General features: G+C 42.6%; 1 protein-coding gene across 1 annotated transcript in view; it reads right to left on the bottom strand.

Moving 5' to 3' along the window:
• Positions 1 to 13,612, bottom strand: part of NCKAP5 (NCK associated protein 5) — a 719,900-nt gene that overhangs the window by 474,790 nt on the left and 231,498 nt on the right. The gene's annotated exons all lie outside the window — the stretch shown is intronic.

Here is a 13,612-nt window from a genome sequence, read left to right as displayed (position 1 = left end):
GCTCCAAAGCCTATATATATATATATATATATACACATATACATTCATATAGTATATGAATGAACTATTGGGGTTCCTATTTCAAAGTGGAAGGAACAATGGCTACATTAAAACTAAATAAAGCAATCTGCTTAATATAGTAAGTAAAAATTTTAAATAAAATAAGGATAAAGTTGGAAATTTAATCTGATCTATTTAATTTTGAATATGTGACTTATCTGGTGGGTAAAGATACTAATCTTATGTGAATATAATATGTAAAATACATGTATATGCTTATATTTATGTGACACAGTCTCATATGTTCACTGAAAAAATGGGAAACTTATCCACTCTTCTGAACCTAATTATAAAAAATACTACTATGAGTAGGCACCTGGATAAACTCTTCATTTGAATTAACAACCGGATTAAGAAAAATTGTGAGCCTGAGCAAGAGCGAGACCCCCGTCTCTACTAAAAATAGAAAGAAATTATATGGACACCTAAAAATATATATATAAAAATTATCTGGGCATGGTGGCGCATGCCTGTAGTCCCAGCTACTTGGGAGGCTGAGGCAGTAGGATCGCTTGAGCCCAGGAGTTTGAGGTTGCTGTGAGCTAGGCTGACGCCACAGCACTCTAGCCCGGGCAACAGAGCGAGACTCTGTCTCAAAAAAAAAAAAAGAAAAAAGAAAAATTGTGATCCCAAAATAACAACCACTGTAATGATTATGGTTGATTTGGTATGTCTTTGTTCCAATCTTATTCAAATGCTATTATAATTGTTTTATTATCAATATTAATAATATATTGTTCATGTTTGTATTTTTAATCAAATAACACTTATGGAATGCTGAAAAATCTTAAATCTACATGTAAAAAGGCAGGGTCAATATTCTCACAAGCATATTCAATTTGTGGTTTTAAAAGGGACAAAGGTAAAACAGGTTGAGTATATTATAGCTATCCAATCAGAAAACGAACGTGACCTCAAGAACTGGTAGAGACATATCATTATCTCACATTCATTGGTTATCATCCTACAAGTAATGGAAGAAAAGCATATTCTATGGTTTAAAACAAAGCAAACTTCCTGTTTCAATCTAGCACACTAGAGGCCATTTATTAACATCACTGTGCTCAGGTAAGTGTCTCTTTCGAAGCTGTGCCCTCAGCCTCTGTGCCTTCTCTCTTAGATTCATGTAGTAACAGAAGACCATTTAATCCTGGCTACCAAACAACAACAATGTCTAGACAACTAGGCTGGATACATCCTAATGGTTCCCATCTTACCCTCCACAGACATTACTCTATAAGATCTATGGAATACATATCATCACTACTCACAAAAGGAAAGGAAGGATTTTGCAATTTTCCAGTGAACTTATCCAACGCAAACAATCAAACAAAGAATTCAGGCATCAGCACGAACTTTTTCAGCCTGAAGCAGTTAACATACTCAAGGACATTGCTACGTCTATGTAGCAGAATTTAGTAATAAGATACCAGTGGGCAGAAATCTGTCGAGCAAGAGCACAGGGAAACATAACTCAAGGCCATGTGAAGTGCAAATAAGCAATATAACTAAGAATAAAAAGGATTCAGATACTTCATGGAATTTCAAACAACAAAAGAAAAAAATATTCAGAAATATTCACAGTAATGACCACAACTGCTTTGTACCATTTGCAAGCTCCCAACATGTGAACAGAATTGTAACAGGTGTAGGAATGGAAAAAAGTAAATACACAGAATAAACGAGTTATTAATTAAGCAGCTAAATGCATCTATATTCATAAATATGTAAGAAAACTAAGGAGCTTATGATAACTAACTACACTGAACAATTCTAGAGAAAAAGCAGTACAGCTTTTCATTTTATACTACTGCTTTATTCCTCTGCTTATTTTGTAAAGATTAAGATCATTTCTCAAACATAGAAAATAATCATGGAAAAAGAAAAATTATTATTCTGTGTAATCTTGCATGAATGGCTAAAAGGCCAGATGCTTAACTTCATACACATAGACAATGGAGAATATGAAGATTGTTAACAAAGCTGTAGGCCTGTCCTAGGAGACTAGACAGACAAATGACAGGACCCAACATCTTGTGCTGAAATCTTCCATCTCTAGGAACGAGTAAGTAAACTCGAGAGAGCTGGCAGCAACATCTGTGTGACCTTCATTCCATGCCACTGTCCTTTCTGATAAAGCTCCTCCTGACGAGGAAAACTGGCAAAAGTGCACTTGGGCCAAAGAACCAGATTCCCAACAGCCGGGTGCAGAGTCTCTTTTCTGCGTTGCAGACACTCCCTTGGCATATACAGCCCACATCCCAGAGCAGGGAGCTCTAATGACTGTGCAGAGTCACTGCAGGCACTGTTACTTATACCTGACATGTTGCTTGAACTAGCTGGGTTGTATTTTAAGTGCATTTTATTGAGAAAGCACTTTAACTACAGAGCACCTGCCAAAAAAGATACATGCCTGCAGACAGCCCAGTCTTGTTGGGTTTGAAGTACATTTAGAGTACCTCACTGTTTTTGACTGCCACGTAGAAGTAGTTCAGAAATCTGTGGAGAGTTTGCTACCTGGGGCTCCTAAAGGACTTTCAAAAGTCTGAGCCATTCTTGATTCTTCCATCTGGGCAACTCTTTTTCATCTGGTCATTCACAGGAGAGTGGGGGTCCTTGTACTCTGATAGCTCTACCCCTTTCTTCTGATTCTCATGCCACGCCCCCCAATCCAGGCCTTCATCACATCCTGCTGGACAGAGGCAGAGGCCCCTAATAGCTCCTTGCTCCTTGCTCAAATCCACCCCATGCACCATTTTCATATTCATGTCCCTAACACCACCTACCCAGTATCACCTCTGACTTCCAGTCAATCAAAGGCTTCTAACAGCATTTCCCAAAATAGGTTCCACAAACGACCCTACCAAGATGTGCCATTAAAAAGAGATTCAGCAATCAAAATTATTTTGAGAAACTCTTAGAAACTAACAATACAGATTTTTATATTAAAGCCTCTGAGAACTTCTATAGGAGAGAAATGCTTTTTTAACTTTCTCTCAACTTTTCTCACTTTTTCAAGCACAGGGACTTCTTTTGACTAACACTTCTCCAACATCCAGTAGAACTAGTGTTCTAAAAAGACACATGTTGGGAATTGCTAGCCCAGAGGTTCAAGTCCAAATTCCTCAATGTGCATGTGATGACCCATATTAAGGGCTCCCTACTTACTGCTCCACCTTCAGCCCCTACCATCTCTTGCAGGGCTGCTCATGCCCCTACCTGAGCTCAAGCCCTCCACTGACCAGCTCACTCTCTCTCCCATGTCTAAGTCCCACCGGGGTCAGTTCATGTTCTCCCTCCCCCAGGAGGCCCATCCCAACCATACCAGCCCCGCCCATCACTTAATTTTCCAACCTCCTGTTCTACTGATTATTTTTTTTTCTATTTCACCAAGCTTCACATCCAGTATTTTTTGGTATCTTGTAAGTTTGTGTCCTCTTTCTCCACCTAAATTGTAAGTTCCTTGAAAGCATTTGTATTTTATAATTAATTGTATAACTAACATAACTAATTACATTTTATAACTATTATGAATTCACAAAACCTAGTATAAGATCTTGTACAGTGCAAGTGTTAAACAAACATCATCTTTTAAAGAAAATAAGGTGGGTTTCTCTATGTCAGTGTAGGAAGAGGGAGTCCATGTTAAAATGATGAAATTCTCAGAATAACAGTAATTTAGCAGAGTGGGTGAGAGATGTCCACAAAGCAGCGTCACGATTCTAAAATTTCTACAAAATCATCACCAGTGCCAAAATGTTTACTAAGAAACCACAGATACAAGGTCATGTACACCAAACCCTGAAATGAATTGTACAATGAAAACAAAGACGTATTCCTTGAATCTGATCTAAGGTTGTTACAGTGACTCACAGGGAGAGAAGAAAAAGAAGGACAGGCCTTTTGGGATATGTTAAATCCCAAATCAGATAATTTGGCTAATTATTAATACAGTAAATTTCCAAGTTTCCTTGCTTTCTTCCTGCCCTCTATTCAACAAGTATTTATTAAACACTTACTAGGCATCAGGCACTGAGAAAAAAAGACAACTGGAAATGTCTTGGGGAAAACTAGAGTAAACTACAAGGTACAGAGAAACAAAGGTTTCTACCTTCTGAAAGTCCTAGTAAAATGAAAAAACAATTTTTTTTTTTTTTTTTTTTTTAAGAGAGACAGCAGTTCACTCTATCGCCCAGGCTGGAGGGCAGTGGTGTGCCGCACTACAGTCTCAAACTTCTGGGCTCAAGCGATTCCCCTGCCTCGGCCTCCAGAGTTGCTGGGAACAGGTGTGAGCCACCTCACCCAGAAATTTTAAAAAGTATATTAATGCAAAAAAGAGGAGGCTGCCTAAAATAAGTCATATCCTAAAAGCTGTCAAAAGGAGCAAGCGAGCAGAACCCACGTGATATCAAATTTATGTGTTTCTTCTATGTCTTTTGCCAACTAAACACTTTCTGTTGCTAAATGTTCAATATTAGAGTAACGGACATTGGTGGCACTCATTCTTCTAAGTCCAGCACATTGCCTGACAGTAGGTACCTCATAACAATCTGTTGAGTAAACCAATTAATGAACAAATGAATGAAAGAAGGCAGGAAATGAGGCCCTCTGCCTGTGCACAGAAATATTACGTTTAGCTGGAAATTCTTTGGTGCTGTAACTCCTCTACACTGGAACACAGTGGATGGGTTGTAAAGATCAATCTATGCCTTCTTGAATTAATATATGTTTCTCTTTAAAATACCATGATTAAAGACTAAAATTCATATGCAAAACGAAATATCTAGATAGCTCTATGTGATTCCCTTTCCTGTTATGGCAATTCAGACAAATTTAAGGTTCCTACAATAAAAGCATCACTCCAGAATTTTGCATAGATTGTCCATTTTATACACTCTCAATAGGAAAAAATGGTGGAGAGATTGACAGATGAGTTTGGACACCTGTCACTTGAGAGGAAATGGGAAGAACTGCACTACAATATTAGAATTTTAACAAGTTTAGGATAAAACACAAAAAAAGAAAAGAAAAAGAAGTGACTGAGGAAAAACAAAGGAGAACAACGGTCTGGGAGAGGTCAGGTTGACCCACATTCGCATCAGGTGAACTGTGTTGTATGCTGAATTTGACTGCAGTGCCAGTTGGCTGGAGTAGTTCATTTCACTTTACTTACAATTCTACACTATTTGGCACATGTGCCTGTGCATGTGTGTGAAACTTGGTATGAATTAAGTTATAAAAAATGTTAGTAGTTTTGATCTGATGTAATAGAAAAAAATAAATCAGAAAAAGTACTGATGATAACATGGTCATTAGACAAATGAAGATCCTAACAAGGGAGGTAAGATATTTTCCCTGGAGACATTTGCAATGAAAATGAACAAAGAATTGAGAAAGAGAAAAGGATAAATTCCTTAGAGTGGCTGGTTAAAAAAGCCCAATCTTTCCTCTCTCTCATTTCTATCATGCAGTGAACAGAATGCAAGGGATCAAGAGACTACTGAACCCAAATACAACACTGGATCCCACAGTTATTAAAGAAATCCCACTCAAGATTTCCAAACAATTCAAAGTACCAGCAAAAATCACCTGGGGTTAGGATTCTCTCGTAGGATAACTCTTTCCTTTGCAACCCACAATACTTTATTTAATAACACCAGGATGACACTTAAGTGTACCTTATTATATCTCTATAATGGAGAAAATATCTATTTCACAGGTATCAATACTGCTGTTTTTGAAAAGGTCCAAAGATAAAATTATAGTATGTATCTGACACACACCAGGGCTTACCAAGTGATAGGTATACTTATTATCATGATGCTCCTTATTATTAATTTCTTATCATATAACCCCTCCCCTCTTCCAGCTTAAAAGCTGAGAAGAGTATGTGTTTCATCTTTGTATCCCTTACAGCCCAAACACAATGCCTTCCATAGGCATTTGATGAATTTAATGTTAACTGAAACTTTCTAGGCTCATCTTATAAACTAAACTAGTTTATCTCATACTGACCTGTTTGCATCTCAAGAATAGGTATCATCTCCCATATTTGTGGAGGGCTCCCTCTGAAAGCAGCTGTCATTTCTTTAAACTATAACTTCCCTATTGATGGCTGCTCTCTGTCGGGTACAGGGAGGAGGTTAATGTGAAAGGGGCCATCTTATCTAGTCCTAAGTGACACGAAAATAATATTAAAAGACTACAGCTGCTAGCATCTGTTGAGTATCTTGTGTGTGAGGCACTGTCCTAAGCCCTTAACGTGTTATATTTTACTCTTAACATTGTATAAATGCACATAATTTTTTTCTATTTTATACATAAAGAAACAGATCAGAGAGACTAATAACCTTGCCCCAAATCACATCAATAGTAAATGACAGAATCTGGCTTTGAGCCCAGGTCTACATGACTCCCAAATTGAATTCATAACTATCTGCTACATAACATGTGGTCCTACCAACCCTGAGTTCACAAAACCTTCACCTATTTAGAGGCCTAGAGTTCTAGTTTCAGCACTGTTGTAGTTTTTACCTAAAGCAGTGCCATCACTTATGTGAACACCTTCCAACACAATATAAAATGATTGGCTTTGCTCCCTTCCTCTAAACCTTTCCCACCTGCTAGAATACCTGGAAATCTAGGTATTGGCAACCTCCTTAAAGCATCTTGTAGGTTATGTTTATGTAAACTAATAAGAAACAGCTATGCTCCCTGAGGTCAGCAATTCACAGGAACTATTTATTTAATCCATTGCCACCTACTGTCTGAGCTGAAGGGACATGCGAAAACCCAAGCTTACTAGGAGAAAGGATGTAAGAGCATAATATCCAGGAAGCAATTCCAGTCAGAGGCAGAAGCCCTCTGCAGCAATCCTGTACTACTTCACCGCAGCAAGGAAGTCTCCTTTAAACCACACCTACAGGTACCCAAAAGGACAAAACTATTAGATATTTGAAAGGAACAAGATTTCAGCTAAGCGTGAAATGGCACAGCTCCACATAAAAAGCAAGGAAGCTTGTTCTCTAAAAATGCAAATATTTAGTGAATGAATGAATGAATAATGGGGCCCTATATTAAGGGGTAACGGGGAAGACTGACAACCCTGGGCCAGAATAACACTAGCTGTCAGTGCCGTGCTCACCTCCCTCCGAGCCTCTCATGTTAAATAGTACAATCTGAGGAGGACACCTAAGCTGGCATCAGCCCCACCGCTCTCTCAACTTCACTGCAAAACCTGAAGCTGCTGAAGTCCCCAGTTAGAAGAGGGCTCACCCGCCCAACTATGCCCAATCTAATTTCCCAAACAGATATACATGTTTTGTATTATGTGCTTTTCATTGACAGGTAATCAACTTAGAGACATAGGTCAGCTCTAAACTAAAATGCTATATGCCAAATACAGAGTAATAAGCTTTAAGTGAACAAACTCTCCAGCAAAAAAGAGCCCTACACATCTAAAAGTTGCCACCAAGCCTCATAATATTAAACAATAAAAAGCTCCCCTGGGCATCTCCAACCTTCCTCATAACCGACTTTGCCCTATGATTACCTTCTTGGCTTATTTATGTTAGGAACAGGTGTAGTTAACCACAAGAAAAGGGTGGGGGACAAAAATGAGGAGGCCAAAGAGCATTTAGAACCTAACCCACAACCGCAGAAACTTGCGTGTAGGGACTTTTCCCGGCCTGGAGCATGTGCAGAAACTAGGAGCTCATGTCCAAAGGTGACCTTTTCTCCATTAACATACATTAGCATAGTAAAAATCACACCCACCATCACCATAACAATTTACACCCTTCAAAAAATCAACCCTGACATCCTCTCAGTCATCATACCCAAAGCCCGGCCCTTGCCATACTAATCTCCCTGTGATATACTACCCTGCTTGCAAAACTTCTTTGAATAAAACTTTCAAAGTGATAAACAAGAAGATTAACATATCTAAAATGCCAACCAAAATTTATAACTATCAGTGGGCATCATAAAAATCATTTCTGGAGGGAAGTCACCAATCATATTCACAACTGAGAAGTCAGAAGGGCTGCCCTCCCTGTTCAGGAAGCCTAGAAAAGCAGCAAACCTACATGAAGGCCTTCTGTACATCCTCCCTATAAATTATAAAAAAGAAAGAAATAGCCATTTATCCACATGAGATATGCCTGGTTTTCAAAGTGATCATTTCAAAAATGATCAAAACCTTGATTGTCTTCATTACAGCTCAGACAAGGGACACAAACTCATTTTTTTTATACTCTAAGTACAGAAAATTGCTTCATTTCTCAAGTAAATATATGCTAGAAACTTGTGGATATCTCAAGAATGCTTTGTAGCTAAAGAAAGTAACATCATTGCCTACTCATTTTGCTTAATTTGCTAGTCTCCCAGAAACTTTGTGCTAACACTTTCATCCCATTTTAGATCCTCGGATAAGGCAACAGTTCAGAGCCCTGGAAAGCCTCCACCTCCAGCAGTTCACTGGAGGGCTGGAGTTTCTTCCCAGGCTGCCTTCCTGGTAATATACACGTTACATGTATTTCAGTTATGTTCTTCAAGTTACATTCCAGTAACTAAGCTTCCTAAGCTGCTTATGAATTGTTTATTCTGTGTTTTAAAGCTCTATCAGCTGTTGGGATGATTTGCAAGATTCTTTTTCTTTTTGGTTAAGCAGGATTGGTGAGCATTACTGGGCGTTTTCGTGGAATCCTTGCGATTTAAAATTCCTGCTGCTGGGATTAAAGGAGATAATGTCTGTGAAAGCCTTTTGTAAACTGTAAAGTCCTAGTCAAATGTAGTGTGCTGTTATAACATTACCCATCATAGCAATAACCACAATCCTCCTGTAATGTGGGCTTTAAAATGCTGATAACCATTTGGGTCTTGTCTTTGTTCCCACCCCAGGGCCTCCATCGGTGCCCAACATATGGGAGCCCCTCAAGGAAGTTTTGTTTGGAGGAATAAACAAGTGATTCAAAAACATCACTTGGTTTTCCAAAGTAATGTCCACAGGCAAAAAGAAGCTGAGCGTGACAATAATGAAAATACTCTGCCAAATATAATAGGGTGCTGGGGGGAAAAGGCTATAGAACAAAGTTCTTCTAAAGATAAGTTCTTTGATTATGAAATCTGGTCCTTTGTAGTCAGTACTAAGGAAGGAGAGAAGGGACAGACTGGCACAGGAATTTATGTTAGTCCAGAAAATCCGTATTAATCCAGGATGGCTTAGGTAAGGAGGCTGCCATCCCAGAAAGGGAAAGTGGTGCTGCAGTTTGAGGGGGTTAAAATGAAAAGCACAAAACAGGCAAGGGTTACCCCAATAAAGAGGATTATAAGCAGACTTTTTACAACTGGACTGTGTCTTTCTAAGGGTGGAAATGATAACTCCATGCCTGAGGAGGGAGGAGGCATGGAGTAGGAAGAGAAGTGAGTGACCAAGGAAGGAATATCAATATGAAATTACTTATTTCTGGAAAACAGTTTTGTGAGCATTTGCAGAAACAGTTCTAGTTACTAGAGAGGTGGTCTGTTTTAGGTACCTATATATGGGAGATGGGTGTACCAGGAGGTAGGGATGAAAATAAAACAGGAGGTGTTAGTGGCTAGCAACAGCAGCCTCATTCATGAGGCTCAACAGAAGCCTCAAGGTTGAAAAGAGAAATTCCAGGGCGGCTGCCTGTTACTCAGCAGGGAAGCAAAGGCTGACTTGCTGGCTCTGTACTTAACCTGAAATGACAATATCTTGACAGCCCCTTTTCTCTAAGGGGTAGGGTGGGGCCTAGGGGAGGGAAGGAGGACAGGCCCGACACCCCAGGAGGTCTAGGTCTGCAGGACTCAGGGCAGGGAGGGCCCTGCACCAGCACCCCGCTCAGCTCCAGAAAATATCGTATTTCTGCCCATCAATCAGCATTAAGCCAGTTTAGGGAGCTGAGCTTTCAGCACAGACAGTTGCCAGTAGCAACAGGGCACACGCTCCTGGTGAGTGGGACAGGAGGTGGCAGCGAAGGAGGGGCCGCCTCAAAGAGAGGCCCGGGGCTGGGCCACAGGAGCGAGCTTTGTGGGGTACGGCCAGTGGTCGTGCTAGGTGCTGGCAGGCGCGCCCTGCTGGGGCCAGGCCAGAGAGTGGCCCAGGCCACTGACCTTGCGGGGGTCGAAGGGGAGTTCCCGGCGGCACAGGAATGCCGAGGCCAACCTCAGCAGCCTCCTGGCCCCCTTGGAGGCGCCGAACTCCACTGGCCACTAAACACTGGAGTCAAGGTCAAGGGACAGGAGAGGCGCTGGCCCCGCGCTTGGGTGGGCCGCCGCACTCAAGATGTACCCCTCCCCTGCCGCGCCTCCACGCCCCCACCCTTTAGGAGTCCCTCGAGAATGCCAACGCGGAAGAGCGTCTGCACGTGTGCGTGTTTTCATTTGGGCTTCCACCACAAAAGCGAGGCCCCACAGGTGGAAAGGAGGCGTGTGCGCGCGTGCTGTGCGGCGCCGGGGCTGCAGGGGAGCCGGGCGGGGGATGCGCGCGCACACACAGCCGGCTCCCACCCACCATCCCGCCTCAGGTGTCCCAGCGCAGGCTTTCAGGAAAGACAGAGTCCTTAACGTTGCGCCACCTCCCAAAACTTCTCCCCCTGCCGTTGGGCTCTGGTAAGGGGGGAAACGAAGGCCAACCGTGAGGGAGGGCGATAGAGGGCAGAGAGGGACTGAGAAGACAGGGAGGCGCGGAAGCACACAGTCTGCGGGGACCAGTGGGAGCCCGAGAGCGAAGGGCTGGGGCCGGAGTGGCCGGCGGGCCGCGCGCTGGGGCCGCGCCTGGGCGGGGAGCGGGCGTTGTCTCCTTACCTGGCCTGCGATGGAGCATTCTGCTGCTGGCCGGGCCGGGGTGGGCGCTGCCCCCCAGGGGCAGACCCTGCAGCGCCGTCACTTCGGGAGCAGCAAGGCGCTGGCTGCAGAGCCCGGAGTTGACAAACTTGCCATGTCCAGAGCGCGGAGGTAGCCTGGGCCACGCGCGTCCCGCAGCCCGGGCACCTCGCGCTCCTCCGCTTTGTTATGTTCCGCCGCCCGTCCCCCCGCGCCTGCCACCCGGTGTCCCCGTGCCCTCTCAGCCACAGGATGTTTCACTTGCGCTCAGAGAGGCCCCTCGGGTGGGCTGTGCCACTTTCCTCCTGGAGGCGCGCGTTAAAGAGCTGCCCCGGAGCGCCGGGCGGGCTGCTCGGCGTGCGCTCCTACGAGAAGCTCAGGCCCATAGATTCCGCTCCCCACCTTCCCCCCTCCCCGCCCCTCCGCGGGCCGCCCCCCACCCCCCATCAGAAGCTGCTTAGGATCGGCGCTGTCAAATCCAGCCCATCTGCTGCAATCATAATCAGTCTCAACCGAACGGTTCTGACAAATCTCCGCCTGGAGCCGGAGTTGGAGATGCCGGAGGGTGAGGGGCGGGGAGGGGACGGGAGGCGGGGGTGAGGGGACGATGGGGACCCGGCGCCCGGAGAGGGGCCCGGAGGCGTCTATTGTCTGCCCCTAACGGAGGAACTGAAAGGGGAAGCAAGGATCCAGAAGGGGAAATAGTGCTTTCATTTCCCAGTTCCTAGTAAGGAAAAAAAAATCCATTCCAGGAGGCCCCTGGCTCCCTCCTCCACCCCCATCCCCACCCCCACCTCAGCTCTGCCTGGGTGGAACGAATTTGTGCTAATGAACTACAAACAGGTCCCTTAATCTTATCATGGGGCTGGCCCAGAGACTGGCACAGATAGCCAAAGTATTATAATTGGCAGGTAAGAGCCGGAACTAACAGCCATTTGTCTGGAGTCAGAAGTTGGTTCCCAAGTACGTTTGGGAGTGAAGCTTAGGGAGGGCGAAAGGGCGTGTAATTGGCCAAGCAGCCTGGCCTTTTGCCTCCCATTGGCATTTGGGGAGATAAAAGGAAATCTGCTTTGGGCAAGAAAATGCTGAACTCAGTTTAGCCCCATTTTGAGTTTAAAGAATTCTCATAAATTTTTGTCTATTTTTCTCGTGAAAATGCTATTTTCAAAAAATGCTATTTTATTAGAAAATTACTTCTAAAATTCATATTTTTCCAAACTGAATTAGCTGCTTCTGCAGATGAAGTGAGGTGCTCCTTTATTAATATACTTTGAACTATTTCAAAATGCTTCTTTAATATAACCACAATCCTTGTGAGTATTTGTACTCACAAGGATTATCTCAAAAATTGGGGTGGTTCTTTGACGTATAATAAAAATAACAGTAGTGCTAAAGGCGCGTAAGTCTTAAAGCATGAAAGAACACAACCAAGGGAATTATGCCTAGTTTTGTACGGTCTTCTCAAGTGCTAGGAAATGTTCAATTACCTTGAATGACAGTATTTGTTGGGGAAATAATTTGTTGGATAAACAAATCACCAGTGGGAAAGTTGAAAATTTTTAAGCCACTTATTCAGATAGGCATAAGAGCTAGGCAAAAATAAATATACTTTACTGTGAAAATTGAATAGAGTTTTAAATTAGTGCTCAAATCATTCTTTTCTTTATGCTGTACTTGAGAAATGTGTGCAAGCCACATTAAGCACCCACTTACCTAGGCAGAGACTCTGTCTTCCACCTATTTTATAGCCCAGTGGTGCTTACAACAGCACTGTGCAGCTATGGGCACTCTATGAATACTGATGGTTTGAAGTTTTGATCTACAAGTCAGAATTAAAATGGTATAGATCACAGCGACTGCATAGGTGAGGTAAAGTGGGGTTCAAGTGTTACTTTCCCCAGTAAGTAAATAATGTTAACATAAGTCAAGGACGATTACTGGTCGGATTTTAAAATATTTTCATAAATATCTAAAACTTTAGCATTTTTCACAATTTGTTCAATGTTTAATTTGTCAATATTAAATAATTTTGCTAAGATTGATTAACATGGTGTCAAGAAATAAATATTTTAAAAAAGGTCCTCTCCACTAGAATGAGGTATTATGCTGGTGACTAATTTAATTAACAGTGTCCAGGAAACTAGTGTTGTCCAGGAAGAGAAGAGTTGGGCTGAGAGTCAGCCACTGGGCTTCAGACCATCCTGCACAAGAAATTTATAAGTTCTGCTGTATTATCTCCCATGATGGTGGTTTGAATTGCTTCATAGCTAAGTGATAGCCTAAACTGACTGCCCACCTCGAGTTTATCAAGTCTTTGGTTCTAACTTCAAAATATATCCTGTCCAGTTTTCTTAATTGCTTATTGAGCAATTACTATATGTTAGTGCTGGAAGATATGAGTGAAAAATCAGACAACAATGTTTGACCTTGTGGAACAAGGTTTGGAGGGGCAGACAGACGTTAGAAAAGAGTACCTAAGTAAATTATAGTCTCAATTAGAAGGTAACCAGCACAATGGAGAAAAATAAAGTTTGGGCTGAGTGGTATACAAGTTTAAATAGAGTGCTCAGTGAAGCCCTGAGAATGCTGCGGGGCTGAGGGAGCAGGCATGCCACGAGAATGTCTGGGAAGACTGTCCCAAGAAGTGGGAAGAGCAGGTGCAAGTGGCCCTTAGGTATGATTGTACCTGGCAAGGTCTAGGAAC

This window comes from Eulemur rufifrons, chromosome 1 (genome assembly GCF_041146395.1).
Source record: "Eulemur rufifrons isolate Redbay chromosome 1, OSU_ERuf_1, whole genome shotgun sequence".
Lineage (NCBI taxonomy): Eukaryota > Metazoa > Chordata > Mammalia > Primates > Lemuridae > Eulemur > Eulemur rufifrons.
Note: the sequence above shows the minus strand (reverse complement) of the source record. Positions and strands in the feature narration are given on the sequence as shown.